The following is an 11,591-nucleotide window of genomic DNA, read 5'->3' as shown; positions in this document are numbered from 1 at the left end:
ATATATATATATATATATATATATATATATATATATATATATATATAGAGAGAGAGAGAGAGAGAGAGAGAGAGAGAGAGATGTAATTTGGGTTTTAAAAAGCTTATTGTCTTTACAATGTTGTTATTTTATAAATCATTGTCCTGGTTCTTCTTGCTTCACTCTGTATCAATTTATCGCAGTCTTTCCAGATCTTGAAGCCATCCCTATCATTGCTTACAGCACAATAGTATTCCATGGCATTTATAAACCATGATTTCTTCGGCCATTCCCCAATAGGAAGACACTCTCTTAGTTTTTGCCGCCACAAAAAGAGCTGTGTACGTAGGGTCAATTGGGTACGCACAGCTCAGTAAGTTTTGGACAGAATTCCAAATTGCTCTCCAGAATGGTTGGATCAATTCACAGCTCTATCAACAGTGTATCAATGTACCTGTTTTCCTCCTACTCCTCTAACATTTGTCATTAAATTTTCTGTCAGTTTTTCCAATTTGATATGTATGAGGTGGAAATCAACATGCATTTATAAAGTGTTTATTATGTGCCAGATGCCAGGCTAAGTGCCAAGGACCAAAAGGAAAAACTATAACACCAGCGCCCTGTGCTCAAAGAGCTCACTTTCTAACATCAAGAGAAAAAGCTTACTGTAGCGGTGAGAAAAGGGGAAGTGGAGATATATTCAGAAATAAATGTGATGAAAATTAAAAAAGGCTCAATAAAACTTTAACATAGAAATAAATAAATGTAAGGAGGTTGATTAGGTAACTCTTTTATCAGAACCACCTTCAACTATTGAAAGATAAGTAAGAGAACCAGGAAACAAAAGCCCAGAGTCTCAGGTGAAATATTTTATAGGCCAACACAGAGAGCATGGAAGAGTCTGAGGGTCCATACCCTCAAGAGTCCTGACCAAACAATTCCTGAAGTCACTGAAGGCACCATCCCTTAGAAGGCACCAAGAGGCAGTTCCAGGGGCAGTCCCAGTGACTAAAATTGAATCTGCAGCTGTCTTTTGTCCTTTATGAGGTGCCATTGGGCCTGTCTCCTATTGGGAGAGAAAAGTTTCAAATAAACTCTTCAATTCTTAAGTGGGCTCTTCAAATGAGTTATCAATCAACAATCATTTATTGAATGATTACTGTGTGCTGGGCACTATGCTTAGCACTAGTTTATAGAAAGAAAAGCAAAATAGTCACTGCCTTCAAGGATCTTACATGCTGATGAGGTAGACAACAGATATATATATATAGATACCTATAGATACAAACAGAATTAATGGAAGTAACCTTAAAGGAGAAGGCACTAGTAACTGGGAGGGGGGCTCTGGGGTGGCTGCAGGGCCATTTTTCTCTTCCTTTCTTTCTTTCTTCCTTCCTTCCTTCCTTTCTTCCTTTCTTCCTTCCTTCCTTTCTTCTTTTTCCTTATTTGAGTCTTCTTGTACAAAATGACTAATATGGAAACATTTTACATGATTGTACATGTATAAACTATATCTGATTGCTTACAGTCTCAAGGAAGGGGAAGGTGAAGAAGGGAGGAAGGAAAAGAATTTGGAACTCAAAAAAAATGTTAAATTTTTAAAATGTTAAAAAATGTTTTAACATACAATCGGGGAAAATAAAATATTATATTTAAAAAGTTTTAGTTTATTTGAATAAAAATATCCTTTATGACTGATGCTCATCTCTAAAAGTAAATAGACAAAACTTGATGGAGGTACACCTTAATGAAATGTTTTGTGCACACCTATTAACAAGAATCCTTTAAAGTAAGTCATGCAGATATCATTGGGCCCATTTTACAGACAAGGAAACCAAGGATCAGAAAATGGAAGTGATTTTCCCAGGATGACACACAACTAGTAAGTTAGTGGTAGGGTCCAGCTTTTAACCCAGGTGTTCTGATTCCAAATCCAGTTCTGCTATGAGTCGACTGCCTCTGTACTGTTCATCTATTGTCTCTCACAGAGTCTGCTCTATCATATTCACCCAAAGAGGCCAGTGGCAGGAGTAGGGAGCTAGCTGGTGAGAGGGGGAGTCAGCAATACTAAATGTAGAGAGTCAAATTGTAGGAACAATAAGCTCCAGGTAGGGTGTGGGAGTCAGTCTCATTTCATTTAACTGCCCAGTCCTGGCAACCTTCTCCTCAGTTTCTTTACAAGGAGGTTTGAAAACAGCAGTCCGCTGACCTTCCTGCCTCAAACACGTACAGACAGCATCACTGAGGAAGGGAGAGAAGCAACAAGCCTCTGCGTCTTCTGAAAGCAAAGCTGGATGTTGGCAACCAGCTCTCAGGAGGGCAAAGGAGGGGATGGCAATAAGAGACCCAGCAGGGTGTCACGTCTTCGAATGTGTTGATGGAAGAAAGAGTGAAGTCATAGACTGACTCTGTTCTGTTTCACTTGTGTCATACTCTGGGCTGGTCATCACCACCCACCCCATCCCTGGACCTCATGTTTCTCTCCTGTTCTAACAGGAACCTAATAAGGCAAGTGGCTGACAATCAGGAAACAGCAGAAATAATTAAATTCCCCACCCTCAATTCAGGAAGTTTTTTTCTGGTGAGTCAACTTGGAGTAGAGATGGGCCTAAGCAGCAACCTGGTTTCAGAAGTGCCTTCTGAAGCCAGGTGGGTCTGGGCAAGTCATTTAAACTGGGCAGCTAGGTGGCTCAGTGGGTATAGTGCTGGACTTGGAGATGGGAAGACCTCAATGTGTTACTGTGGGCAAATCACTTAACTGCCCTGAGCCTCAGTTTCCTCATCTGTAAAATGGGAATAAAAATAGTGCTTTCTGGGGGCAGTTAGGTAGCACAGTGAATAGAGCAGCAGCCTAGAGCACCTCAGGAGGACCTGAGTTCAAATCCAGCCTCAGATACTTGACACTAGCTGTGTGACCTTGAGCAAGTTATTAAACCCTAGTTTCCTTGTCCTTCCAAAAATTAAAAAAAATAATTTTAATTAAAAAAATAAAAATACTGCTTTCCTCCTAGGATTGTTGTAAAATGAGATAATATTTGCAATCTTTTCAAACATTATTATTATTAATGGCAAAGAATTGGAAATTGAGAAGATGTGTATCGACTGGGAAATGACTGAACAAGTTGTGGTATATGATTGTGGTGGAATCAGTCCAGTCCTTTTTCAGTCATGTCCAACTCTCCGTGACCCCATTTGGAGTAGTTTGCCATTATCCTTCTCCAGTTCATTTTACAGATGAGGAATTGAGGCAAACATAGTGAAGTGATTTGCCCAGGGTCACACAGCTAATAAGTGTCTGAAGGTCATTTCTGAACTCATGAGGATGTCTTCCTAATTCCAAGACCAGTTCTCTAACTGTGACAGCTAGCTGCCCTTGTGATGGAATACTATTTTAATTTAAGAAATGACAACAGGGATGGTTTCAGAAAAACCTGGGAAGACCTATATGAATTGATGCAAAGTAAAGTGAGAAGAACCAGGGCATCATTGTGTGCAGTAACAGCAATATTGTAAGGATGAGCAACTGTGAAAGACTTGTTCCTCTGATCAATACAATGATCCAAGACAATGCTAAAGGACACATGATGAAAAATACTGTCCACCTCCAGAGAGAGAACTGAAGAACTCTGAATGAAGATTGAAGTATATTTTTTTTCCTCTCTCAACTTGATTTTTTTTGCAACATGGCTAATATAAAAACGTTTTGCATGACTTTACATGTTTAATTAGTGTCATATTGCTTGCCTTCTCAATGTGTGGGGAAGGGGCAGGAGGGAGGAAAAGAATTTGGAACTCTATTTTAAAGAAGAATGTTAAAAAAGCTTATTTAAATGTTTAGAAAAACAAATATTATTATTAATGACTTCTTAGTGGCCCCCAGGCAAATTCACTAATAGTACCAAGCTGCAGAAAAAAACAGTTGCAGACCTGCACTGGGAGAAGGAATTTTCTCAAAGGGAAACTCCCATACGCTGATTAAACCACAGCTCAAGACCAAAAAAAACAATTCTTAAATAAGAGTTCCTTGGTGACTATTCATTCCCTGACTAATCCCACACCCACCTCCTACTCCACATGTTACCGTACCTCCTCCAGGAACAGACCTAGATCTGAGCCCATCTGCTGGGCTTTGACCTCTTTATTTGAGCTTCACTTGATTTCTCTCTTTTGGGGCTCAGCTGCTTCTTCCGGATAACTCTCTTTCACCTAGGGAAAGAGAATAATGGGATCCCCATTCCAGCCTGATGCTTCCACCCTAACCAATATTACTACCTAGAGCTCCACTCTCTCTCAGAACCCCAAAGTGAGATCCCAGTTGTTCTGCCCCTGCTTTCTTAGGTTTCTTCTCTTTTCCCTCTCCCACGTGGGTGGCAAGATAGCCTCTTCTTCCCCCTCTCTTCTGGTCACAGAACCACATTTTGAACATCATAATCTTGTTACCAGGGGTTCTGATAAATGTTTAACAATTAGCTCTCCAGATTAAAAAAAAAAAGTATGCATGGTAAACTTTTAAATTGAATCTGTATTAGTAACATTTTCTCCCTCACTTTCTTAACTCTAGAAAATCAACAAAACAACAAATAAAGACCTGACTTCTAGCATCTGCCAATTTCTGAGGTGCAAATGCTCACATTGAACAATCAGCTTTCAAAGTTTGCTCCAATATGCCATCGCACCCCTCCCTCCATAAATAAGATTTAGAAGGACCAGAGGCTAGAGGTCTTTAGGTTTCACCAGAAACTGGTTAGCATTGGCCTTGACAGATATACAGGAAAAGAAGCCAGGCGGCTCTGGGGGCAAATGGAAGCAATGCTCTGGGAGGGAGAGATTAATAGACTGCCACCTTCCCTCTCCTGATAGCCACAGACAAAGGGTAGTGGAGACAAGAGACTGGGACCAGAACAAAGATGCTGACCTTTCACAAGAGAGATGCAGAGGGCCTGGGACTGGCCAGAGGAACAGGAAGTAGAACAGACTGGAGCATGAGACTTTGTGATGCCCCAGATCCTGGGCACAGAACTCCTTGTTTCCTTACTTCTTCCCAGCAGCATTGCCCAGGGAAGCCAACACCCCGATCCCATTCTCCTGTCTAATCTCCTCACTTACCCTTTCCCCTCTGTTCCCCTCCCCCCTACTTTCTACCATTCTACCACTGTTATTGTGGAAGCAGAAGGCGACTATTTTTACATTTTTCTTTGTTTCAAGGACTGTCATGGTCAAAGGATTCATACCTCCGTGGTCAACTGATGATTACTAATTCTTTCTGTTTTAAGAGAGGTTAGTTATTAAGACAGGTTAGTTAGTATTTTTTTTTTTTTGGAGGGAGGAAGGCAAGGCAATTGGGGTTAAGTGACTTGCCCAAGGTCACACAGCTAGTAAGTAGGTGAAGTGTCTGAGATCAAATTTGAACTCAGGTCTTTCTGACTCCAAGGCTGGTGCTGTATTCACTGTGCCACCTAGCTGCCTCAACAGGTTAATTATCAGACAACAGACTCAGTGTTGCACTATGGCAATAATTGAAGCCAAGGAAAACCCATTTTGCAGATGAGAAAATTGAAGTTTAGAGAAGGTGTTCCTTCTCTAAACTATTGGTTTGAGAGTCTGCTCTCCCCCAGAGCCCCAAAGTGAGATACCAGTTGTTCTGCCCCTGCTTTCTTAGGCTTCTCCTAATCTCTTTTCCTTCTGTTGGACCCCAGAGTTGGAATGACCTAGGACTGAATACGGGCTCAGACACTTAGCACACACCCAGAAACACCTGGCCGTGTAACCTTGAGCAAGTTACTTAACCCCAATTGCTTAGGGGCGGCCAGGTGGTGCAGTGAGTAAGAGCACCAGCCCTAGAGTCGGGATGACCTGGGATGTAATCTGGGCTCAGATACTTAGCACCACACCCAGAAATAACTGGCTGTGTGACCTTGAGCAAGTTACTTAACCCCAATTGCTTAAAAAAAAAAAAAGATAACCTCTTCTTTCCCCTCTCTTCTTGTCACAGAACCATATTTTGAACATAATAATCTTGTTACCAGGGGTGCTATGACCCCTTGCAGCAGTCATAGGATCAGTATGTGATAGGGACTCAAATCTAGTTTTCCTGACTCCTAGTCCACTCTGCTCAGGCATGATGATGTTTCTTTCCCAAAGAAGTACATTGCCCCAAATTTAGGCATTGGGTCAGAGATATAGAGTTGGAAGGGACCTGAGTCCATCTAGTTCAACCCTTTCACTTTACAAATGAGAAAACCAAAGCCCAGGGGGGCTAAGTTCTCATCCAAGGTGACACAGGTGGTACTAGAGGCAAAATCCAGAGTAGGCACAGGAACAGGCAACTTACAAGATCCAACAGGAAACATGTCCTCCAGTGAGATTCAGAGATAGGTTATTTATGAGAATGAGGAACTTCCCTTTACCTCAGCAGGAAGAAGATGCCATCAGATGTTAACCCATGTGAGATGAAATCTGCAGGTATGTGAGTGGCTAATGGCCTCAGGAGGCTTGCTGGGGAATCTGGAATAAAGGACAACTAGAGGAGACTTTGGAAATATCTCTCCAATCTTGTCCTGAGCAAATGAAACTAATATTCAAAATGGAGTGTCTTGGTTTGTTTTTTTTTTTTAAGGAAATGTCCTTGGAACTATATAGTAGCTAATCACATCCAAATTCACTTCACTTTGATCCATTATTTCTGGGGTTCTGGGTGAATTTGCCTTTCTGCAAATAGGTATCATGTACAGAATGCCAGTCTCATTTCTTGGGTTTGTCCCATAGAGAAGGATGGGTCAAATGGGAGCACTGACCAGAGGAGGACAATAACAGGCCTGGCACTGGACTTCCCCGGAGTTAGCCTGGCATAGCGCAACTGGGGGGTACAAACCTCAATGGTCCCCTCAAAGCCCCTACCTTGGAAAGTGACGACATTGGAGCAGGCTGTCTGGCCCAGCCTAGAGGAAAGAGAAGAGGCCCCATGGTCGGCCAACTCACTGGGATTTTCCATCAGTCTATCCTAGCTCTGTCTACTCAATCCTGGGAAATCTGACAAGGATACTGGCATTTCCCTCCTCCTCTGGCCAATCTGGCCCACTCCTTGCTCTGGCATTACCCAGGGTAAAGCCCTGAGGAAAGACCCACCCTGGCCTCTATAAACTCTATTCCCCTCACCCATTCCAAGCTCCCCTCCTGTCTGGCTACTTGAGACAGAATGGCAGACACTGATTTGTGTCGGGAAGCTTCTTAAGATTCCCATGTTCCTGACCACATCTCATTGTGTGTGTGTGTGTTTAAATGTGTATCTATGTGAATTTGCATGTGTATGTATTTATGTGTATATATATATATATATACATATGACTATATACATGTTCATCTAAGTATGTATATGTATATATGTAGAGGGGCAAATGAGTATGTGTGTGTATGTGTTTTTGGGGTGGAGGACAGTGGAAACTATAGACCAGGACACTGCTAGGAAATTATATAGAATGAGTAAGAACAGGCTATATCTGATGATAATTCATAGTATTATTAGAATTGGAAGAATTATAGTCCAGGGATTCTTAACTGGGAGTCCACAAGTTTGAATTAAATTAATCACATCCAATTCACTTCAATTTGATCCATTATTTCTGGGGTTCTGGGTGAATTTACCTTTCTGCAAATAGGTATCATGTATGGAATACCAGTCTCATTTTGGAGGTTTGTCCCATAGACAAAGATGGGACAAACAGGAGCACTAAAATTAAAAGGCTATGCATTTTGATAAGTATATTTCAATATAATTGGTTTCCTTTGTAATCCTGTGTATTTTAGTCATTTTAAAACATTATTTTGAGAAGGGCTTCACCAGACTGGAAGTCTGTGACACAAAAAAGGTTAAGAACTCCTGATCTAATCCAACCCATTCATTTTACAGATGGAGAAACTGAGGCCCAGAGAGTAGAGTAACTTACCTGAAATCACACAGCAAATAAGTGGCAAAGGAGAGACTAGCACCCAGTTTCCTCTGTTTCCTAGGAGATCTTTTCATTATCTAGATGCTTCCTGGATATGTATTGGGGACAGTAGGATTGGGGTAATCTAGGGCTCATGTGGGTCTGGGGGTACAGGGATGTTGGGGAGGCCAAATGAGAATTGAAGGACTGCCTGTATCAATTATTTCCAAACTCTTTTGATCACACTCTTCTATCAGTAAACACAAAATCCTAGTGGGGGTTATTCTGGGGGAGGGGAGGTCGACTTTCCAAATGACGCCCATATAGCAGCCATGAGAGCCACTGAATGTTAGCATTTCTGAGTGGCTGAGGTCCAGTTCAGAGGGAGAAGATTAAGAGCTAGTGAATCTGAAGGAGAGGATGGAGGAGGGCGAAATGGACTGCAGTGGGTAGGTGTGGCTGTGGGTGTGACTGTGTTGGATGAAAGTTCCATGATTGCACATCTCCAGGAGGGCAGGATTTGACCTATCTCCTCAGCATCCAAATTAGCTGACTATATGCTTCTTAGAGTCAAGCAACCCTTTGGCTCATGCTTACATCCCACTTTGGAGACTACTGTTTCATTTATCATGGAGTCTCTGTGGTCAGTGACCTTCCCATATACCACTGATACCTAGGTCCTTGGAGGTTTCCCCTCTGTTCTGCGGCCTGTTCTAAGCACTCCACTCACTCCCCAGGAACCTGGTTCTAAAAGAGCCTTGGGTTTGGAACCAGGGTACCTAATGGGTATATCTGTAGTTCTGCTACTTTGGATCCATCAGCAAACATTTCTTCAGTATCTATTATATGTCAGACCCAGATGATCTTTCCTCCTCTGAAAAATGAAGAGATTATAATGGAGGATCCCTAAGGTTCTTCCAAGTTCTAAATCATATGAGCCAATGATCCTTCTTTTAGTTTATCACATCAGGAATAAGGATCACGTCAGTGCCACCTGGTGGCTAAAGGTTTTGGGACAGCCTCAGCATCCTGAGCATCAACACACAGAGTAGGGGAGGAAAACCTAGACACAACTTGGCCTACAGGCAAATGCCTCCTTGAGTCTCTCTGCACCGTCACTATTCCTAAGAGGAATATCCAATCATTAAGTAAAATGGAACCCCAGATTCCTCATCTACAGAAAGGAGGTAATATTTGCATTATTTCCCTCACGAGTTGTCCTAATGATAAAGTAAGACAATTTTTGAAGTACTTAAAAAAAAACCACTTTAAAATGACACAAAAATGAAAGTTATTATTAGCCACTCATCATTTTTGAACACCTATTGTGTGTGTGCAGCACTGAGCTGGGTGGCGAGATGACAGATGGAAAGATATCCCCACCCTCTGGGAGCTCAGTATAGGAAGATTAAAGCTACACAGGAGAGTTTACAAAGCACTTCTCCATGTGTGAGATTACAGCTATCCACTTAGGCAACCAGGTATTACATATTAATCTTCCCATTTCACAGATGAGAAAACTGAGGCTCAGGGGGTTAAATAGCTTGCCCAAAGTCACAGGGCTAATAGGAAGGCAGGGTCTGAATTCAAGTCTTCTGACTCCCTTTTGCCATGTACTACATTGAGAGACAAGACAGATGCACATAGAAATAACTGTAACTATGCATATGAGAGGTAGAAACAAAGTACTCTAAGAATTTAGAGAAAGAAGAGATTGCTTCCAGCAGGATGTGGGGAAGGTTAGAGAAGACTTCAAAGAGAAAGTGGCATATGAAATGAGCTTTAAAGATAGATAATATTTTAATGGGTAAAAATAGAAAAGAATCATAGAGTGACCATGTTAGACAAGAGACCTAAGAACATAGAGCTTAAGGGAACCTTAAGGATCATCTGGTTCAGCCAGAATTTACAAAGGAGGAAATTGAGGCTTGGAGAAGTCCAAATTAGATGAGTTCAGAGAGGTTCATCACCAGAACGTTGGTAACCAAGTGATTTTTTTTCAGTCATAACCAATTACTAAAAAGTGGAGGGGCATTTGTATTTGCATCAGTGAAGACAAAGATCCATGATTCATGTATAATATTGATTACAAAAATATCTGTGTTCTGAGTGGGAGGTCCCAATGTACGCTCCTTACTTTGAAGACAGAAGGCTTATTCCACGATTTGTCACATTCATATAGTCCTTTAAGGGTATCAAAGCTTCCTCCTTAAAACCCTCCTGCAAGAACTATTAACCTCATTTTGAAGATGGGGAAACTGAGGTTCAGAATATCATAATGACTTGCCCATGGTGACACAGCTAGTAGATATTTGAACATAAAATTTCTAATATGAATTCCAACAGCCTTTCCACCCTATCAGTAGGCCCTGGGTACAGAGTGAACTGAAGTTTGATGATTATCTGTGCAGTCTGCTGAGTTTCTTCTGGTCATGCCAACGTCCAAATGGCCCATGTATTTGCCTGTTCACCTGTGGTATGAAGGAACGAGGACAGGCTGGAGAGCTGGAAGTCTGGATGCTTCATTGCTTAGGTTCTAGAAGGGGACATAGGATTTGGGAAAAGTAATAGAGGCTGGGTTCTAAGAAGGGGTTGGGGCACTGGAGCCTAGACAGGATGGCTGGATCCCCGAAGGAGATATGACTCCAGATTAGTCACTGCCTTTCAAAGCCCCCTCACCAACACTGGTCACATTCCTTTTCTAGCTTAAGCTACTTTTTCTTGCCAGTGGCCTCTCTTCTCTTTGGAAGGCTGACCTCAGGATCAGGGCCCTGCTACTTCAGATAATTCCCATGGAGTGTGCTAGAGTATCTTCATTTAGAATCTTGCATTCTGGGAACTTGGTTGTGCTTTTTTCCTCATACCTCCCTCCCTTTTCAAAAGTCAGGAATCCTCCAGGGGTTTTTATCCTGGGATCCATAAACTTTTTCTGAAAAATATTTTGATAAATGAAGATGACATCAGAGGGATCCGGCAAATGCACCAAGCACTATTAATACATATTTCAAAATAATTGGTTTCTTTTGTAATCATACTTTATTTTATGTATTTAAAAACATTATTCTGAGAAGGGGTCTATAGGATTCACCAGACTGACAAAGGGATCCAGGACACAAAAATCCCTGCTCTACAATTTGGAACTATGCCCAATGGGCTATAAAAATGTGCATACCCTTTGACTCAAACAAATGGGAAAAGGACCCACAGGTACAAAAATATTTATAGTAGTTCTTTTTGTGGTGGCCAAGAACTGGAAATAGAGGAAATGCTCATCAGTTAGGGAATGGCTGAATAAGTTATGGTATATGAATGTAATGGAATACTATTATGCTATAAGAAATGATGAGCAGGCAGATTCCAGAAAAACCTGGAAAGACTTGAATGAACTGATGCTGAGTGAATTGAGCAGAACCAGGAGAACATTGTACACAATAATAGCCACAATGTGTGATGACTGACGTTGATAGAAATATCTCTTCATAGAAATGCAAGGATCCAAGACAATGCCAAAGAATTCATAATGGAAAATGCTGTCCACATCCAGAAAAAGAACTATGGAGTCTGAATGTAGATCGAAACATATTATTTTCTCTCTTTCTCTTTTTTCTTCTTTTTTTTTGTTTGCTTCTTCTTTCTCATGGTTTCTCCCATTGGTTCTAATTCTTCTTTACAACATGACTAATGTGA

Source organism: Petaurus breviceps, unplaced genomic scaffold (genome assembly GCF_028583685.1).
Source record: "Petaurus breviceps papuanus isolate PSGF00001 unplaced genomic scaffold, PetGlider_PUasm1.0 138, whole genome shotgun sequence".
NCBI lineage: Eukaryota > Metazoa > Chordata > Mammalia > Diprotodontia > Petauridae > Petaurus > Petaurus breviceps.
This window is presented reverse-complemented; position numbering follows the sequence as displayed.